Source organism: Chrysochloris asiatica, unplaced genomic scaffold, assembly GCF_000296735.1.
Source record: "Chrysochloris asiatica unplaced genomic scaffold, ChrAsi1.0 scaffold00090, whole genome shotgun sequence".
In the NCBI taxonomy this organism is placed as follows: domain Eukaryota; kingdom Metazoa; phylum Chordata; class Mammalia; order Afrosoricida; family Chrysochloridae; genus Chrysochloris; species Chrysochloris asiatica.
The window spans coordinates 1,408,281-1,427,610 of record NW_006408608.1 but is presented as its reverse complement, the minus strand read 5'-3'; the positions used below and the strand labels follow the sequence as shown (position 1 = coordinate 1,427,610).

The window sequence follows — 19,330 nt, the reverse complement described above, 5'->3', positions numbered from 1 at the left end:
TATATAGAAGTTTGAGATGACCTCATCACACACACTTTCTCTGCAGCGACAAAGTAGACCACCTTGGACAGCAGAGAAAGAAGGAAGGGACCTGGGAGGGAGAGGAGCTTAGCTAAGGCCCTCAGGGCCCCCAAAGAGGAGACAGGGAGCAGGAAGTTGGGCTTGAGGGCTTCCTCAGTCCTGAGGTCCTGTGTTGCACTGATAACCAGATGGACCAGGGCAAGTGGGTGGTACCCAGCTTGCTTAGCAGGGTGTATGGTAGGCTCAACCTTGGACCCACTAAGTTCCTCTGGCTGAGGAGAAAGGTGCCTCTTGCTGGAGGTGGGCAGGAGTGACAGGCAGAGGGGCAGGGATAGGAACAGACAAACAGACAGACCTATAGAGAGAGCCAAGGTTTTGTAACTGTAGAGAGAAGGGAGGGATAGAGACCAGAGTTAAAAAGCACCAGGAAAGAAAGATGGAGAAGAGTAGAGGGCAGAGGAGAGCAAGTTGACAAAGACAAGGAGAGAGACAGGAAGATAGAAAAGAAAGAACAAAGACAAAACAACACAGAGCGAGGCACAGAGCCAAGGGCAGGTAGAAACAGGGAATGAAGAGTGATGGTGCTTCGGAGACCACACTCACTAGGAGAGAGAGGACCTTAAAGAAACCAAGTGGAGGAGGCTGAACCCCAGAGCCAGAGGCAGGTGCAGAGTCCCAGGTGGGAGACAGAGCCCCGGCTCTGTAGTCAGATACACCCAAGTCTGAACACCAACCCAAACACCTCCTAACTGTCAGGTCTTGGGGAGGGTAGGAACTCGGTGCCCTGTGCCTTGGTTTCCCCCACCAGTGAGAGCAGCGGTAAAAGGGCCCTTCATTCTGAACACAATAACCTGTAGAATCTAGCCTCCATCCCTCAGCCCTCTCCCACACCCAGTCCAGGTTTCCTCACAGGGGCCAGGTGAAAAGGCAGCCCCGCCTGAACCCCAGATGCCCTGCTCAGAGACCTGGCCTCCTGGTGTGGTCCTGGTTGGTCCCAGGGCCCTGGAGCCCGGGGTGAGAAGTACTGCCCTTTTGACAAGTGTTTCCTTTTAGTTCCAGATGCCACCCTGACAGGTGTTCTCCTGTGATTAATGTCCCCACTCCTAGGCCTAAGACCCAGCCCCTCCTCCCCAAGCCAGGGCTGGTGGGTGGAAAGGCAATACAGTCTGAACCTCTCACCAGGAGCAGAGAATTTGTTCTTATTAAGTGTCACTGAGTTGGTTGTGACTCCTAACAACCTCGTATAGGGTTTCTGAGGCTGTTGAATCTGGGCAGGAGCCTCATCTTTCTCCTGAGGAGCAACTGGTGGCTCGAACCTCCAACCTTGTGGTTTGTAGTCCAGGGTCCAGTGCTTATATTCTACAGAGCCAGGGCCCCCTCCAAGCTGCTTTCAGCTGAGCCAGTTGTCCCTGGCTGAGCTCTGAGTCTGAGTCTCTGCTCTCCCTATCTTACCCTTCTGTCTCTGGTGAAGGAGGCCATGTCAGCAAAGTGCCAGGTCTCCTTGGAGAAAGGCAGAAGGGCTGCCGGGGGCATCCTGGGAGGTGCACACAGTCTTGCTCACCAAGGAATTAATAATGGGCGTAATGTCTGCTCTTATGATTGTGTGAACTTGACAGTTGTCAGATCATGCATGCAAATATGTTGTTGTTATTATGTGCTATGGAGTTGGTTCTGACTCATAATGACCCTGTACAGGGTTTCCGAGGCTGTAAACCTTCACAGGAGCAGATAGCCTCATCTTTCTCCTGCAGAACAGCTGGTAGTTTTGAACTGCTGACTTTGAGGTTAGTAGCCCAATTCGTAACCACTACGCTACCGGAGCTCCTTGCATGCAAATATAGGCTTTAAGAAATTGAAAGCCCTTAACAGAGTGACAGGGGTGGCACATTGAATGGTTGAGGATGGAGCCAGGTCGGGACTGTAGTTAGAAATGTAAGTTGGTTAGAATTGGTCATGATTGAACTGGAGAGAATTATCTATATTCAGGACAGTGGTACTGGCTGTATGATCTTGGGCAAATGACTTGACCACTCTGTGCCTCAGTTTCCTCATCTTCACAGGATTGGTGTAAGGAGTAAATACATTAACACACATGAAAAGCTTAGAACACTATGTGGCATGTAAACCAAACCCACACCCATTCCCATCAAGTCAATTCTGACTCTAAGCGGCCCCTATATAGGGTTTCAGAGACTGTAAGTCTTTATGGACTTACAGCAGACGGTCTCATCTTTCTCCCAAAGAGTGGCTGGTAGGTTTTGAACTGCCAATTTTTCAGTTAGCCCAGTGCCTAACCCATAGCACCACCAGGGTTCTTACCTGGCAAGTTGTTGTTGTTGTTAAGTGCCATCGAGTCGGGTCCGACCCATAGCGACCCTGTACAGGGTTTCCGAGGGTGTAAATCTTTACGGGAGTAGAAAGCCTCATCTTTCTCCCGTGGAGCGGCTGGTAGTTTCGAACCGCTGACCTTAAGGTTCACAGCCCGATTCGTAACCACTACACTACCATGCAAGTAGCAAGCATTAATGAAACCTGAGCTAGGATTATTAGTACCAGTTGTCACTGAGTGGGTTCAGACTCATAGTGACTCCATGTGGTAAGTGTCGCTGAGTAGAACTGTGCCCATAGGGGATTTTTTTGTTGTTGTTTTGGTTGTTTTTTTTTTAAATAGATCACCAGGACTTTCTTCGAAAGTGCCCTTGGGTGCACTCAAACCTCCAACCTTTCGATAGCTGCAGAATGTGTTAACCATTTGCAACCCCCAGGGGCTCTGTGCTAGGATTATGAATGGTTAAATTTAAAGATGTGTACCAGCATTTGGGTCATGGAGTTGAGTTGTAATCAGAGCTGGGGTCCAGGTTGGAGTTGGGGTACAAGCAGTATGGAGGGATGGGGCAGGAACTCCATTCTAGCTTCCTTTTCCTCCTTGCCCAGTCCCCTTCTGGTGTAACCTGAAGCTTCATTTTCCCTGCCGGCCTACAGCACCATCCACAGAGCCACCGCCTCCTCCCACCTCTCTGTCAGGCCCCAGGACAGAAACTAGACAACATCTCTCAGAGGCCATCCCCAGTCTCTTGTTTGTTTGGTACGTTGGAGCGGAGCCGTGGGCACGTTTTTGCTAATTTTGCGGCTGCTTTTATCAAATGGGGATTCACAGGCTCTTTATCCTCGATAAGTGGATTAGTCAGTGAGCTTAAACAAGGAGGTGTCGGACGCAGGGGCTGCTCCAGAGAAGATATTTGTTTTGTGAAGAATGGAGGCGCGTTCCCTGCCCCGTGCTGGCGAGGCAGGCAAGCATTGCAGTAGCTGAAGGGACTGTCTGTGCACCTTCTCTGGGGCAGGGGAGCCCTAACTGGTGGGAAGTTTCTAGAGTGCTTACAAGGAATAGAAGGGAGGCTAGGTCTCAGGAGAAAGAGTTCCTGAGCCCATTTGGAGAGGGGTGAATGAAACCTGAATTAAATCCAGCCACCGAGTATACCAGAGTCCTGGTGTGGCGCAGTGGGCTAATGCATCCTTTGAACTGCAGGGTTGTGGTTCAAGCTCACCAGCTGCTCCTTGGAAACCCTATACAGGGTCAGAATCGACTCGACAGCACTTAACAACAACTGAGCATAACAGGAGACCTGGTAACACAGTGGGTATGTGCCATGCTGCTAACCCGAAAGTTGGCAATGTGAATGCACAGGCCACTCAGAAGGAGAAAGATGTGGCCGTCGGCTCTGTAAAGAAATCTTGTGAGGTGATTATAGGGTTCCTATGAGTCAGAATTGATGGCAAAGAAGATTCCAGGTGTAAGTCCCTGGGTAGCATAGCAAACGGTGAAATGTCAAAAGGTTGGCATTTCGGACATCTCAAGAAACACCTTGGAAGACAGGCTAGTAGACCTTTTTCCAAGAGACCACAACCTTGACAACCCTATATTGTTGTTGCTACGTGCTGTCGAGTCAGTTCCAACTCATAGTAACCCTGTATAGGATTTCCGAGGAGGAGCTGGTGGGTTTGGCCTGCCGACCTTGTGGTTTGCAGACCAATGCTGATCCTACAGTGCTACACCAGAAGTTCTGACAATCCTATGGTGGTGTTGGTGGTCGTTATGGAGTCAGTTCCAACTCATAGCGACCTTGCATAGGAACAGCTCTATTCTGCACACCACGAGTCAGAATCCACTTGATGGCAACTAACAACAAGCAAGTGTACCCGTTGTTGTTGTTAAGTGCTGTCGAGTCTGTTCTGACTAATAGCGACCCTGTGTAGGGTTTCTAAGGAGCGGCTGGTGGGTTTGAACTGCTGCTGATCCTACGCACCAGGAGGTATATTTTCACTTGTGCCACCTCCCTAGGCTGTAGTTTCCCCCTCTCCATCTTTCCTTCTGGCCTTTCTCTTCCTTTTAGTGTCTTTTCTTCCTTCCTCTGCTATGCCCTTTGAGAAGTACAAGGTTAAGACATGGTCCTTGTGCATGCTGAGTTCATAATCCTGTTGAACAAACCAAATGACTCAATGAAACCCCCTCCAAAATAATAAGCCCATTGCCATCGAGTCAATTCCAACTCATAGCCACCCCAAAGGATAGAGTAGAACTTCCCAAAAGGGTCTCTAAGGCTGAAAATCTTTATGGAAGCAGATGGTCGCCTCTTTTTCCTGCAGAGTGGTTGGTGGATTTGAACCACCAATCTTTTGGTTAGCCAGTCAAGTTATTTAACCACTGTGCCACCAGGGCTCAGTACATCTCTCATATATGGCAGCAAGAGGCAAATGTAGTTGGAAACCCAAGGAAGTTTCCAGGTGCCTCCTCAGCCTGGGTACCCACAGGACTTCTCAAACTTCTCTCCCAGGTGCTCTTGATAATAGTTGAGTGTGTTCCCCTGAGGCCCTAGGGGTAGGAGTAGGGAAAATACAGTTTCATATTTTATCTTGAAAATGTGTATGAGCTTTACGTCCTTTGCCACTGTGGGTCCATATTTGCTGGATATTAATGATGTCATAAATTAGCTTCCTGTCAGGTTGGCTCTCTAGGAAGTTGTGCCAGGTTTCATCTGTGACTTTGCATTGTACATGGTGGCTGATTGGATGTTGGGACTGAGGGACCAGGTGAAGATGAAGTTTGTGAGTCTGGGGTGACCAAGAGGGTGACAGAATCCAAGACAAAAGCAGAGAACCCAGGAGGAGGGTCAGGATTGGGGAAGATGTTGTTGTTAAGTGCCATTGAGTCGATTCCGACCCAAAGCGACCCTCTATAGGGTTTCTGAGGAGCAGCTGCTGAGCTTGAACTGTGGGCCTTGCAGTTCAAACAGCTTTGCAGTCTGGTGCATTAACCCACAGCGCCACACCCGGACTCCTGGGGAAGATGAATGGAGGTCAAATCCAATAGCCAGCATGGCATCCAGGGTAGATGTGTGGATTTCAGAGGCCTGGAGAGACCTGGAGCCACAATAAGATGCTCAAGGAGAAAGGAGAGAAAGATATTGGGAGGATGTTTGGTCCAGCTGTTTGTAGATGTTTTTTTTTTTCCCTTCCATTGTAATCAGAGTGCCTGGGATCTCAAGGTCCCTGGTCTGCATCCGGTTGAGAGGGAGATAGGCAGCAGAGACTCTAAGAAGGAAAGAAAAGGATAGAGCAGAGTGTCCCAGGTCCCCAGCTGGTCCATAGCAGCGACTGTCCTCCCTGAGCTGCCTCCAGCTGAGTGTGATTTTGCTATTTATTTACATGTAATTATTGCTATGAGGTGCAGATATTAACGCTGTCAAGAGTAATTTGCTCTGACATTTTTCACTCGCTCAGTGCCCCCCGCCACTCTCGGAGGAGCCCAGGGCTCTCCCTGCTAGGGCTGCTGTGTGCTCGGTGGCCTGGCCAGTAACCACCCAGCCGGCAAGGAGTGGCGTCAGCGAGCTCACCCGGCTCCTCTGCAAACTCATTAAGCTTCGAAATTGAATTTGGTCCGGGAGAGGGCTGGCTGACCCCTTTCCACCAGCCTAGGCTCTCTCCAAGGCCTCCCTGTCCTGTCTTCCAAAGAGAAAACTTGGCAGGGGCGACCAGTAAGGCTGGCAGAGGGCAGGGAGGCAGTGGGCAAAGACAGTAGTCAGAGAAGAATAGATGGGCACATCCATACAAGGCACATCCTGAGGTGAGAATAGCACAAGAGGTAGTAGGCATGGACAATTTGCAGCTGTACCCACATAGCAAAGAGGTTTCACTGTGGAGCCACCCAACCATCTTAGCCCTCAGCTATGGATGGCACCATGTAGGTATAAAGAGGTGCTAAGGTGGCCCTTTTTAAAGTGTTAAAGAGCAAAGATGTCAGCTTGAGGACTAAGGTGCACCTGACCCAAGCCATGGTATTTTCAATAACCTCATATGCATGTGAAAGCTGGGCAGTGAATAAGGAAGACCATAGAAAAATTGATGCTTTTGAGTTATGGTGTTGGAGGAGAATATAAAAGTGCCATGGGCTGCCAAAAGAACCAACAGATCTGTGTTGGAAGAAGTGCAGCCAGAGTGTTCCTTAGGAGCCAGGATGGCCAAACTTCATTTCTCATACTTCGGACATGTTGTCAGGAGGGACCAGTCACTGGAAAAGGATATCATGTTTGGTAAGGTGGAGAGTCAGAGAAAAAGATGAAGACCCCTAGTGAGATGGATTGGCAAAGTGGCAGCATCAATGGGCTCAAGTGTGACAACAATGGTGAGGTTGGCCCAGGGTCAGGCAGTGTTTCGTTCTGTTGTGCATAAGGTTGCCATGAGTCGGTACTGAGTTGATGGCACCTAACAACAACAACAAGACATCCATGCTTGGGAAAACAATCAAGTTTGGAGTTTCAACCTTCTGGGTTTACAACCCAGGTCTGTCACTTACTAATTGATCATCAGTTTCCCAGTCTGTAAAATGGAACAACCTATGCCCATATTTCATTGCATCTGACATGATTTGATGTTGGCCCTTTTTTGATCTTATCAGAAGGTGTCAATGAAAGCTTTGCACACTGCTCCGCCATAGTCCCTGCTACCTGGCTGACAGTCATAGTGGGACACCACTGATTGTAAGATGCAAACATGAGCACCTTAAATTGAATGTCCTTCAATCAGGTGAGATGAGGAGTGAATCGCAGGCCTGCCTGCACATGTTGTTGCTTTTAAGTGCCATGGAGTCGGTTCTGACCCATATCGACCCTGTATAGAGTTTCAACGAGCAGCTGGTGAGCTTGAACCGCTGCCCTTGCAGTTCAAACGACTTTGCAGTCTGGCACATTAACCCACACCACCACACCAGGAGTACTTAATAACTGACTGTAGTCATCAGTTTTCTATTTAAACCTCTCAATAACCAGGGGTCATTTTATAGATGAGGAAACTGAGGCTTCCCCTTCTCTGCCCCCCTCCCTGCCTTCCTCTGACTTGAGGGAATTGGCCCCATAGAATAGGAAGTGGGGGTTGGCTGGAACTATCATGGCTGTGAATCCTTAACGCATTGTGATATGTGCCAGATTGTCTGCCCAGGTACTAACGAGGCTTCCCTGCCACCACTCAGTTCCTGCCACAGCCACTCTGCGTCCTCGTCTCCAGCAATTACTGAAGGAGACCCACACACACACACACACACCAGGCAGACTGGGAGCCTTGTCTTCCCCTTCCTTCTCCTCTCCCAGCCTGGGATGGGGCCTTAGCTGAGGGAGCCCCCTCCCTCCCCCTTCCCCCTCCTGCCTCCCTCTCCTCCCCTCAGCTCGGCCAATTAGGGCCCTGACACCTGGAGCCGCTGACAAACTGTTTCTGTCACTTGTTCTCTGTCTTTCATTAGGGCCGCAGGGGAGGGGGGCGCAGAGGGGAGGGGGAGGAGATGGGATCTTTCATGCTTAGTAAGGCCAGATACATTAATTACAAAACGGCCATTTGCCGCGTGAAAGTGTGCTAATTAAATTTATGCAATCATTATCTTTAAATAGTCATATCTTTCCTGGCGATCGGCCCCTTCCTTCCCCAGTTTTGCTGCTGCTCTGAGTCTAATCCCCTGTCCGCCATTTATCTCACTATCTGAGATGGTCTCTGAGTCCTGAGGTACCTCTCCAACTCCAGCACCCACCAAGGGTCTGGAACCCTTGTATCCATCCTGGCACAGACACCCTCTAACGATGCCAACTCAAGATACATCCAAGAAGAGGACAGCCAAAACCCACTTGCTTTCAGTGTTTCCAGATATTTCTAGATGTTTCCATGTATTTGGAGGTTGGTATCTTGTAGACCAACCATTGAAAATGTGTGTGTCTGTGTCAGAGAATCTTTAACTTCTTGGACAATGAGTGGTAAATTATTCTGTTCAACCCCCAGCCCCACCCTACTTTCAGACATTCTTTAGCTAAGCCCTCAAGGACACAGTTGAGGAAAGTTATGGTGCATTACCAACTCCTCAGTCATTCATTTCATTGAACTGACTCTGTGCTAGGGGTAAACAGATAAATTCATTCATTCCCTCACTCATTCATTCACTCACTCAACTAATGTTTGTTGGATACCTACTATGTGCTAGGCACTGGGAATAAGATACCAGATCTGTCCCCAAGAAGTTCCTAGCTGAATCCAAAGATAAAAGGACTGCAGGAGAGCATTCATTGTCCAGAGTTAGGGCAGCCTGTGCCCAGGGAAGAAGGTTGGGCCACATTTTGTTGTTGTTAAGTGCCATTGAGCTGATTCAAACTCATAGCAATCCTGTGTAGGGTTTTTGAGAAGCGGCTGGTGAGTTTGAACCACCAACCTTGCTGTTCAAACCAACCTTGAGGTCGAGTGCTTATCCTATGGCGCCACACCAGGGCCATATTAAAGCTGAACATTTTCTTTGCATCAAGTGAGAGTTCACAGGTCTTCAGAATCCACCCCCGCTCCTACCCCCGACGAATGAGGAAGTTCTTATCAGAGTCTTAACTGAATTCCTCATGCTAAAATTTCAGAAATTACCCATCCCCTGCCCCAGTCCCCTTTCATTTTCAATCAAGCCAGATCTGCCTCTTGAATCTTTTCGGGTGTGAGATGTTGACTTCCCATGTAGGAGGAAGAGATCACCTGGTGGGATTGGAGGAGGTAGCCTCCACCCTGGCCAGAGATCCGAGACAATGACCAAATCAAGTCCCTTCGGAACATCAGTCTGTACACTCAGTGAGAGCATCAATTAGTGGGCATACACAAATACACAAACACAGTAGTCACATGCATGCACACACACACACACAATACTCATGCATGCACACACAATACTTACATGCAATACTCACCTATAATATCCCCATGTACACATGCATGTGTATACACACACAGTATTCACAATGCACAAATAACAGTGCATGGTATTCACACATGAGCACACATATAATACACACACAATGCAATGCTTACATGCACACACTACCATGTGAACATGCATGCATATGCATACCAGATGCACACATGTATACATACACACAATATTCACATGCAGTACTCAGACATACACACTGGTATGCACGTAATATCACATAGGCACACATATGCAGTACCTCTACCTGTATACACACACATACACATAGCTAGTGAATGATTCAGCATCATCATAAGTGAAAACCACGTCCTGACCCAGAGCAAGAGCACTGGACTAGAGTTGTAGGTTCGTGCTCTGATCCTTCTACTTGTTCCCTATGTGATACTGGGAAAGCTGCTAAGCATCAGTTTCCTCAATCTGAAAAATGGGATAGCAGTGTTCCATAGAGCCAGTATGAGGCTTACAGGGAAATGCTTAGTAAATGGTAAGGCACTCTGTGCAAGTGAATGGCAATCACCAGGCTTGGAAAAGCCTTCAGGAGGGCTGGGTGGTGATGAATGAGAGGGAAAGGGACTTGGCAAGGGGGCAAAGGGGCGGGGCGAGGGAAGTGGGATGTGGAAGGGGAGCTCGCTCTTCTGGCTGTGTGAGACATTGGTGATGGAGGGGTGGAGAGTGAGGGCTAAGGCAGAGAGACGGAAAGCACAGAGGGGGCAGGGGAGGGAGACTTGCAGGAAATCTTGTTTGGAAGCTCCAAGTCAGCACCCGAAGAAGCCCATTACCGCTGTCCACAGGGGGCAGAGCAAGGGAGGGGGCCCAGATCCTCTTAGCTGAGAGATGGGAGTGGGGGTGGCCGGCTGCCTGGGTGGGTGATTTCTCGCTTGCACTAATCCCAGCGTGGAGCTGGGGACAGGCAGCAGGAAGGGCGGGGGTGTATTTGTGTGATGTGTGTCTAGGTGTCCATTGGGGGGGGTGGAGGAGGGTGAATATGAGCACGTTGTAGTAGGCTTGTATTCGGAGCTGGCACTGGAAGTGGAGTTGTGAGGCTACGGGTATGCGTGCGTGCGGTGTGTGTGTGTGTGTGTGTGTGTGTGTGTGTGTGTGTGTAGGGGTCTGCTTGCCTGCATATGCTCATCTGGGAAGTGTGTGGATGGAGTGTGTGTGTGTATGTGAAGTTTATTGTGTCTATCAGTCTTTGCCGTGTTCATGTTAGCAGGTCTGTATAATGCAATGTGCATTCCTATTTGCATGGGCATGTGTTTAGTGTCTTTTCAGTGCATGCCTATGTCTTTGCCCACATGGGTATGGATAGGCAGTTGTGTGTATGTGTGTGTCCACAATAACTGTAGTGACTTTAAAGCAGTGCTTCTCAAATGTGGCTGCATACTAGGATCACCTGGGGAGCTTTTCAGGATCCTGACGTCTAGACTTTCAGACCAGCTAACTCAGAATCACATTTAAAAATCCGCATTTAAAAAACTCCCCACGTGATTCCAATGGGCAGGCAAGAGATTGAGTGGACAAAGCCTAGTGGAGCATCCCTCTTCCCATGCAGTGTCCCTAGCGTCAGCCTGTTCCCAGAGGGCCACCTGAACACAGAGATGGACTCCAGGACCCAGGCCTCTAGGGAACAGTCCTTAGTTCCTCAAGATATGTTTCATTCGGTTCCTGCAAATGTTGCATTCCCTCTCTTCTCTCCCTAACAGTGGGTACAGGCAGCCCCAACACACCCATTTCTCCCCTATTCTGGAAGCGGGTGAATTAGCCAGATGGTGGAGCAGGGCTGGAGTGGAATCTCAGGCTTGAAGACAAAAGTGCTCTTGGTGCCAAGTTGCTGGGTCCTTTGGTACAGTGAAAATCAGGACTAAGGCAGGAGGGAGTGGATATGTACTGTGTCACCTCCATTAGTTTACTGGGTGACTTGTGCAAATCACTCCCCCACTCAGAGTCTCAGGTTCCCCATCTGTGAAAAGGAGGCATTCTCCAAGGTGCCTCCCAGTTTTCCTTTGTGCATTTGGACATGATTGTGCATGTGTGTGTGTGCATGTGTGTGTGCTTGGGCATGCTTGTGTGTGTGTTCCACATGTGCATTTGGACATGTTTGTGTGTATGTGTGTCCCGTTTGTGTGTTTGGACATGTTTGTGTGTGTGCCTGCTGTGTGTGTTTGGGCATGCTTGTGTGTAAGTGTGTTCAGTGTGTGCATTTGGGCATGCTTGTGTATAAGTGTGTTCCTTCTGTGCACTTGAGCATGCTTCTCTGTAAGTATGTTCCATGTGTGCATTTGTACATGTTTATGTGTAAGTATGTTCCATGCATGCATTTGGGCATGCTTGTGTGTTCTCTGTGTTCATTTTGGATATGTTTGTTTGTAACTGTGTTCTGTGTGTGCATTTGGGCATGCTTGTGTATAAGTGTGCTCAGTGTGTACATTTAGGCATACTTGTATGTACGTGTGTTCCCTGTGCGCATTTGGGCATGCTTGTATGTAAGTGTATTCTGTTTGCACATTTGGGCATGTTTATGTATATGTGTGTTCCGTGTGTGCATTTGGGTGTGCTTGTGTATAAGCGTGTTCCGTGTGTATGCTTAGGCATGCTTGTATTCTGTGTGAGCATTTGGGCATACTTGTGTGTAAGTGTGTTCTGTGTGGGCATATTTGTGTATAAATGAGTTCCGTGTGTGCATTTGGGCATGCTTGTATGTTAGTGAGTTCTGTGTATGTTTAGGTATGCTTTATGTAAATGTATTCTGTGTGTGCATTTAGGTATGCTTGTGTGTAAGTGTGTTCTGTGTGTATGTTTAGGTATGCTTTATGTAAATGTATTCTGTGTGTGCATTTGGACATGCTTGTGTGTTAGTGTGTTCTGTGTGTACACTTAGGCAAGCTTTATGTAAGTGTATTCTGTGTGTGCATTTAGGCATGCTTGTGTGTAAGTGTGTTCTGTGTGTATGTTTAGGTATGCTTTATGTAAATGTATTCTGTGTGTGCATTTAGGTATGCTTGTGTGTAAGTGTGTTCTGTGTGGGCATGTTTGTGTGTACATGTGTTCCATGTGTGCATTTTGGCATGTTTGTGTGTAAGTGTGTATTTGATGAGTATAAGAAAAGTAGGTGTGCAGTATCAAGGATGTCATGATTTTTGATAAAAAGCACTTTGGTGCTCCAGACAGAAGGTGTTTTGCGTCATCTCATCTTCCTGGATTCAGGTGTGAACTGTGTGTAGGTGTGGGCTGCCCTATGCAGTGTGCACGGTGGGGAGAATGTGTAGGGGTGTGAATTCCTGGCCTCACTAGGTCTAGGTTTGGAAACTTCACAGATTCACTAGGGTCCCTGAGCTCCTGGAATGCCACCTCCATGAGCACATTGCAGCCTGAGAGTGAGTTTGACTTGTTGATGGTGAAACAGCACCTGAGACTCACAGCTGAGCCTCTCTTCCAGCCTGCAGGCCTGCCTTATACATGGAGCTGGAACACTTACCCATTCAGAAAGTGCCTACTGTACACCGGGCTTCTTGGGAGGAGGAGATGAGTCTTCCATGAGTGTCCCTCAAGGGACCATTTCCCCACCCCCACTCCTCTCCTCCACCCTTCTTCAGACCAGGAGAAGAGGAGGAGGGTGGGAAGGAGAGAAGAGGAGAGCTAGAACTGAGAACAAATAATGGGGGTACCAGGTACTGATTAAAGCATCTTATGTGTACTGATTCACTTAATCTTTACAATTACCCTATAGGTGGCAGTGGTAGGTATGTACTGTTTAGATGGTTCTGACTCATGGAGACCTTGTTCTGAAGCTGTAAATCTTTACAGGAAGCAGAAAGTTTCATCTTTCTCCCATGGAGTAACTGGTAGATTCGAACTGCTGACCTTGGGGTTAGCAGCCCAACTCATGACCCAGTATGCTACAATATATCATCATTCCCATAGTACAGATGAGAAGATTGAGGCACAGAAAGGTTAAAGGTTAGAAAATTTGTCCTGATTCACAGCCAGTCACCACAGAGCTTGAATGCTAACATAGTTACTTTCATACCCCTCCTCCACTCTGAGCAGTGACTGTCAGGTGTGCTTGTGAAACCACACCCCTTCTCAGGGCCTCAACATCCCCTCAGGCAATGGGAGTGGGGCTTCTGGACTTGCCTTATGGTCCTCGTCCTTGGGCTGATTCCAACCCCCTTCCCATCTCCAGACCCCACCATCCTGACCTCACCTGCCCTTGGACTGATTCGAGCCTCTATCCCATCTCTAGACCTCACCAGTCTCTGGCCTCTGCGGTTCCCTCTCCCCTCTGCACCCTGCTGTGCCCCCACCCACACACCCAGAACCCTGCCACAGAGCCGGATGATGGCGATCATCACTTCTAATTGCAGCCACGCTCCCAAAGCCACGTTCGGTTATCACAGAGAGTGCAGATCTCCCAGCTCAGCCTCCTCAGTCCCAGGCCCTCGGGCCAGCTCAGGAACGGAGGGAATTAATTACATTTTTCCCATCCCCTTCTTTTAAAGTAGGGGAGAGCGCCGGCGTGCGTCCGGGGGAGGGGCAGTGAGCAAAGGCTGTGGAAGAGGGGTTGGCACGGGGATCTTGCGCCCCCACCCCCGAAACCAGCCCGCATCTCCCCAGCGGGCGGAAGGGAGGGTGCGGTCGGCCCTTATTGATTTAGTCTGGCCCAGGCTGGGACTGATTTGGAGCAGAGGGAGAGGAAGGGGCTGGGGGCCGGGCGGGGGGCAAGGGCGGTGGGTGGGGGGCAGGAAAGGAGAGGAAGGGACGGCTGTCAGTCAGTCTGATGGACAGCCCAGAGATTTGCCTTCAGATAAAACCTTACAGATGTGGAGGTCGGTATTGATTTTGAGTTAGTAACGGTAACGCACCAAGAAGTAATACATTAGTGAAAGCAAGGTCACCGGGGAAAAAAGTAAAACCCACCGGGAGAGAGGCCTTAGCATTCTTGAGGGGGGTGGATTACCACAGCAGACCCAGGACTTCCTCAAGTTCAAAAGTTTGTGGGCCCCCAACCCTGGGCAAGCTTTTCCTGCTTCCCAGGATGAGGACCTAGCAGTACCAGGTCTGCTGGATGAGGGGCTGGGCTACCTTGACCTGGGGGCACTGTACCTGGAGGTTGGAAAAGAGCCTCTCCTCCAGTTTGTTTTCAAAAAAGGAACACAGCTAGGGGTCAGGGAGACATAGGTTCAAAGTCTAACTCTACGTGACATTGGTGAACTTTCTCATTTCACTGTGCCTCAATGTCCCCATCTGCAGAATGGGACAATGGAAGCCCATTTGCATGAGAATTCAGTGGCATAACCAATGGGTTAGCTTAAGGTCTGTGGGTCTTCTCTCAGTATGAGTTCTGCTCCCACCTCTCTTCACTTGGGTCCTGTCCCTTTTGCTTTAAAGCTGTCCTGTCTCGAGACAAAGGGTTGGAAGAAGTGGGGAACCTTTGATCCACAGGCCTCCCAGGACCCTGGGAGAGAGTCAGCAGATGCTGTGCACCCCTAGTCACACCTATCCCAGATGTGGATTTGATTTGATGTTCCAGGGCAATTCCCATTGAGCAAATCCCATTACAGGAAAATCTCCCTGGCCCGAGCAGTTTCCGAGCTGTCTGTTGGTGGTGCAGGGTCCAAGACCTCCTGAGCCACCAGGCACCATACAAACCCCTTCCAACAGAGGATTCTAGGAGGACTTACAGCTCCCAGGGTTTTCACTCTTCATGCTCACCTTGCAGTGTCTTAAACTTGCTGGGCATACTCCCACCTCAGGGCCTTTGCACTTACTGATTCCTCAGTCTGAAAAGCTCTTCTGCCATATCTTCCCATAGCTGGTTTTTCTCAGTCTTTGGGGAGGTCTTACCTTATTTCCTCAACTACCCCCTCAATTTTCCTCATCGCACTTCTCAGTATAGGAAATTATATCATGCATTCACTCACTTGTTTGTCAGCCTCCTTCACTAAACTGATAGCTCCGGGAGAGCATGGACTTGGTATTGTTCATCTCTGTGTCTCTAATGACTCACACAGTGTCTGGCAGAGTAGAGATCCCATGAATATTTGCTAAATGAATATGCATGAATTTACCAGGGCTTGTTCGAACTCACCAGCCGCTCCTCAGAAACCCTATGCGGGGTCTCTATGAGTCGGGACAGACTCCATGGCACTTAACAACAACAACAACAACAACAACAACAACAAGCAGGCACTAAGTAAGCCTCCTGGGCTACAAAGATGATGCACCATGTGTATCTTAACCTTCAAAGAGCTCACAGTCTAGAAGTATCCGTAAGCTGCCAGCCATATAAATGTATGGGTGAACATGACTAAGTGAGGCAGGAATGGGTAGAAGTTTGGAAGGCAAGTAGAGGCCAGACCATGAGAAGCCTTTGCCCTATTAATCTGCAAGGTACTGAGCAGCTACCAACAACTCTAGAGTGAGGGTCCATGCAGAGTCTGTGCACAGCCTTAGCCCATCACCCTCTTCTTCTCCCTAATTGCCTCCCCTACCCATCCATCCTGGTATGGCAATGTGGGTTAATGCCCTGAACTGCAAAGTCGGTTTGCACTGCAAAATCAGAGGTTCAAACTCACCAGCTGCTCCTCAGACCTATAGAGGGTCACTATGGGTTGGAACCGACTCAATGGCCCTTAACAACAACAACAAACCCATCCATCCTTTCCCCAAAGCACTCTTTTCCTCTTCATAATGACCCCCCAAATCTTGGCATCAGTTTCCCCTACCCATCTGTCCCTTCTGAGCTTTACATCTAAGTGATGTACAAAAGGGAAGGATCGTAGTGGGGTCCTACCAGAGCGGACAAACCCTCCCAAGAGTCTCCTCCACAAACGTGTCTTTCAGAAGGAAGTGAAACATGGCCCTGCTTGTTTTCCTTGGGCCCCTAAGTCTGATGATCTTAGGATCCAAAACTTCTTTGAAGGAAGAGCAGTATTAATGGGGGGGAGAGGGGGGAGGAATGGTAGGTGACTTTCCTAATTTAGATAGAAAGTTCCAGATCGAAAACCTGACTGGCAACCTATCACATCCTATATGCAACCCTGATGGTAATAAACCCAGGTCTCTTAACCCCTGGGGCAGAACTAGATTCTACAGTCTGCCCTGGGTTCCTTCCCAGTCAGTAAGCAACAAGTTCATTGTCTAACCTCCCTCTCTCCTCACTTTCCTTCCCACCACCATCCGTACGTGTACAGCTGACCCTACCATGACAAAGCTCAGTTCACACAGAGGGAGTTTGGGAGACCTAAGGGTTTTGGAGACCCTGGTCCCTAAGAAAGCACCATTGCCCAAAACAGTCCAAATTTTGTCAATCCGCTTCCTCCTCACAAACCTGCTCCTGCTTGTCCTTCCCACCTTGACGGGGCGGATACACCATTCAGTCCCACCTAGATCCCACCAGCTGCAGTGGAGACCAAGACCAGTCAGTGGCAGCCCCACAGCCCAGCAGGACCCCTGCCTCTGGTCCTGGGAAGGGTAGGCAAGTGAAGGGATGGAGGAGGGGTGGTCTTAGGGCTGGGGACAGTGAGCACAGGAGCAGTGAGGGGAGACTCTAATCAGGACTTTCAGAAAGAACCAGCTGTGGGACCTTAGCAGCCCAGGTAAAGTTAGCAGGCAATCTGGACACTGGATTCTGGACTCTGCTTCCTTACAGACCTGCTGGAAGATTTGGGGAAGTCTCTGCCCTTTGGCCTCAGTTTCTTCATCTGAGAAATAGGCATCCTAGCTCTGCCCCACACTGAAGAAGGACTCTGACTGGATTAGATTACATGTGCTAACACTAAGAGGAGAGAGACAGTAGGTGGAAGGGAAGAGACAAGATGAGGAGAGTCCGGCTGCTTCTGCCTGAGCACAGGGTTGGCCCAAGACTCAGTGCACTGGCTCTTCTCAGCTCATCCTCCAGCTCCACTCTGGGTTAGCTACCGTTCTCTTCGTAGTTCCTCAGGACTGGGACTCAGGGGAGATTTGAGTGGCAGAGGCTCAGCATCTTTCAGTGGCCTGATTCCCTGACCTTGACCCCATTCCACAAGCCATTCCCTTGACCCTAGTCATGTCACAATGTCAAGGCAAGGACAAATCAACATGGGAAGATGAAATTTTTCACAAGGTGTCTTCTTGTTGTTGGTTTTAGGTGCCATTGAGTTCACTCTAACTCATATCAACCCTATGTACAGCAGAATGAAACACTGCCCGGTCCTGGGCCATCCTCACACTTGTTACGTTTGAGTTCATTACTGCTGTCCTTGTGTCAATCCATTGGGAGTCTTCCTATTTTTCACTGACCCTCCATTTTGTTAAGCATGATGTCCTTTTCTAGGGATAGGGATATGTCCAAAGTATGAGAGACAAAGTTTTGCCATGCTGACTTCTAAGGAACATTCTAGCTGAACTTCTTCCAACACAGATTTGTTTGGTACATTTAATATTCTTCCCCAACACCCTAAATCAAATGCATCATTTCTTCTATGATCTTCCTTATACACAGTGTCTTCATGGAAGCAGACCATCAGGTGGGTTTGAACCACCAGCCTTTAGATTAGCAGCTGACCAAAACTGCTTACGCTACCCAGGATCTTGCTCAGAGACCTGGGAGATGGGGAAATTGAAGAGCACTAAAGGTGGTGTGATTCTTTAACATGATGTTGGACAGACTACCATCAAAGCTGTCCTCACTGGGCACGCTGAGCCAGCCTCCATAAAAGGCAGCATCACCAGGGTAGTTGCCAGGGCCCTGGATCCAGCAGGTCAGGTCTGCAAAGGCAGGCAGGACCCACCTCTCCCTCCTGTCCTCTGTATTCAGCAGGAATCCCGTGCTGCCTTGTGCTCTGAGCCCTCTGTCCTGGAGAGCTAAACATCAATGCTTCCTCCTCTGCAGCCTCCCTGAACTGTCAGCCTGGGCTTGTGCTCTCCTAAAACCCCTGAGCTGCCTTCATCACACCCCTCCTGACTCCATATCTTGCTGTTGCTGCTCCCACCCCTCAAGACCAGCACTTTGAGGGTCAGCAGGGACTATGCCTCTCCTCTGAAGTCCCAGGGCCCTGTCTGAGGCTTGGGACCAGAGCTGCCATCAGTGCATGCTTGATGAATGAATAAGTGAACACGCAAAAGAACCAACACCAGGAACCAGCCTAGGAATTGGCACCAGGAAGCAGGGAAGAGGGCAATGGTGATAGGCCGGATTATAGTTTATAGGCTGGGATCTGGCAGGATCAGAGAAAGGCCCCGGGAGGCTCTCTGGAAACACTGGCCATGTGTTTTAGAGCAGTAGAAGCAAGAATCCGAGAGTGAGGCAAGCCTAGCCCAGGAAAGTGGGGTAAAGTACCACACACCCGAGTCTTACCTTTGTGTTTGAGAATGGGAGCATCCCAGTCTGATAGAGAAGGCACAATTTTTATATCCTTGGGAAGCTTCCTGTTGCATAGGAGAGGCATCATTAGCTAATGAGCTCATTCATTCACTCACTCATGCTTGCATTCATTCATTCATTCATTCAGCAGAAAGACGCCGGGTACCTCTTAGAGCCAGGCCACGGGGATATGGAGGTGAACATGCCCTGGTGGTACAGTGATGAAGCACTTGGCTGCTAACTCAAACATTGGCAGTTCAAACTCACCCTGTGGTTCTATGGCCAAAGACCCGGCTATCTGCTCCTGTAAAGATTCTAGTCTACAAAACTCTATGGGGCAATTCTGCTACATCACACAGACTAATAAGAGTCAAAATTTACTCCATGGGATTAAACAACAACAACCGACTCATAGTTTCATGGGTCAGGACCTGACCAGGAGAAACCATGCCAGTATCTTACCTATGGGTAAGGTGGAGGATCAGAGAAAAAGAGGAAGACTCCCAACGACATGGATCAGCCAGGTGGCATCATTGATGGACTCAAGTGTGGCAGTGGTAGTGAGGTTGGCCCAGGATTGGACATTGTTTCGTTCTGTTGTGCATGGGGTCACTATGAGTCGGTTCCAACTCGATGGCACCTGACAACAACAACAACAACATCTTACCTACAAGGGCACTCAAAGCCAG

At 49.1% G+C, this 19,330-nt stretch overlaps 1 protein-coding gene across 3 annotated transcripts in view; it reads left to right on the top strand.

Moving 5' to 3' along the window:
* The window catches only part of PAX7 (paired box 7), a 127,669-nt gene that overhangs the window by 97,985 nt on the left and 10,354 nt on the right, over positions 1–19,330 (top strand). The window lies entirely within an intron of this gene.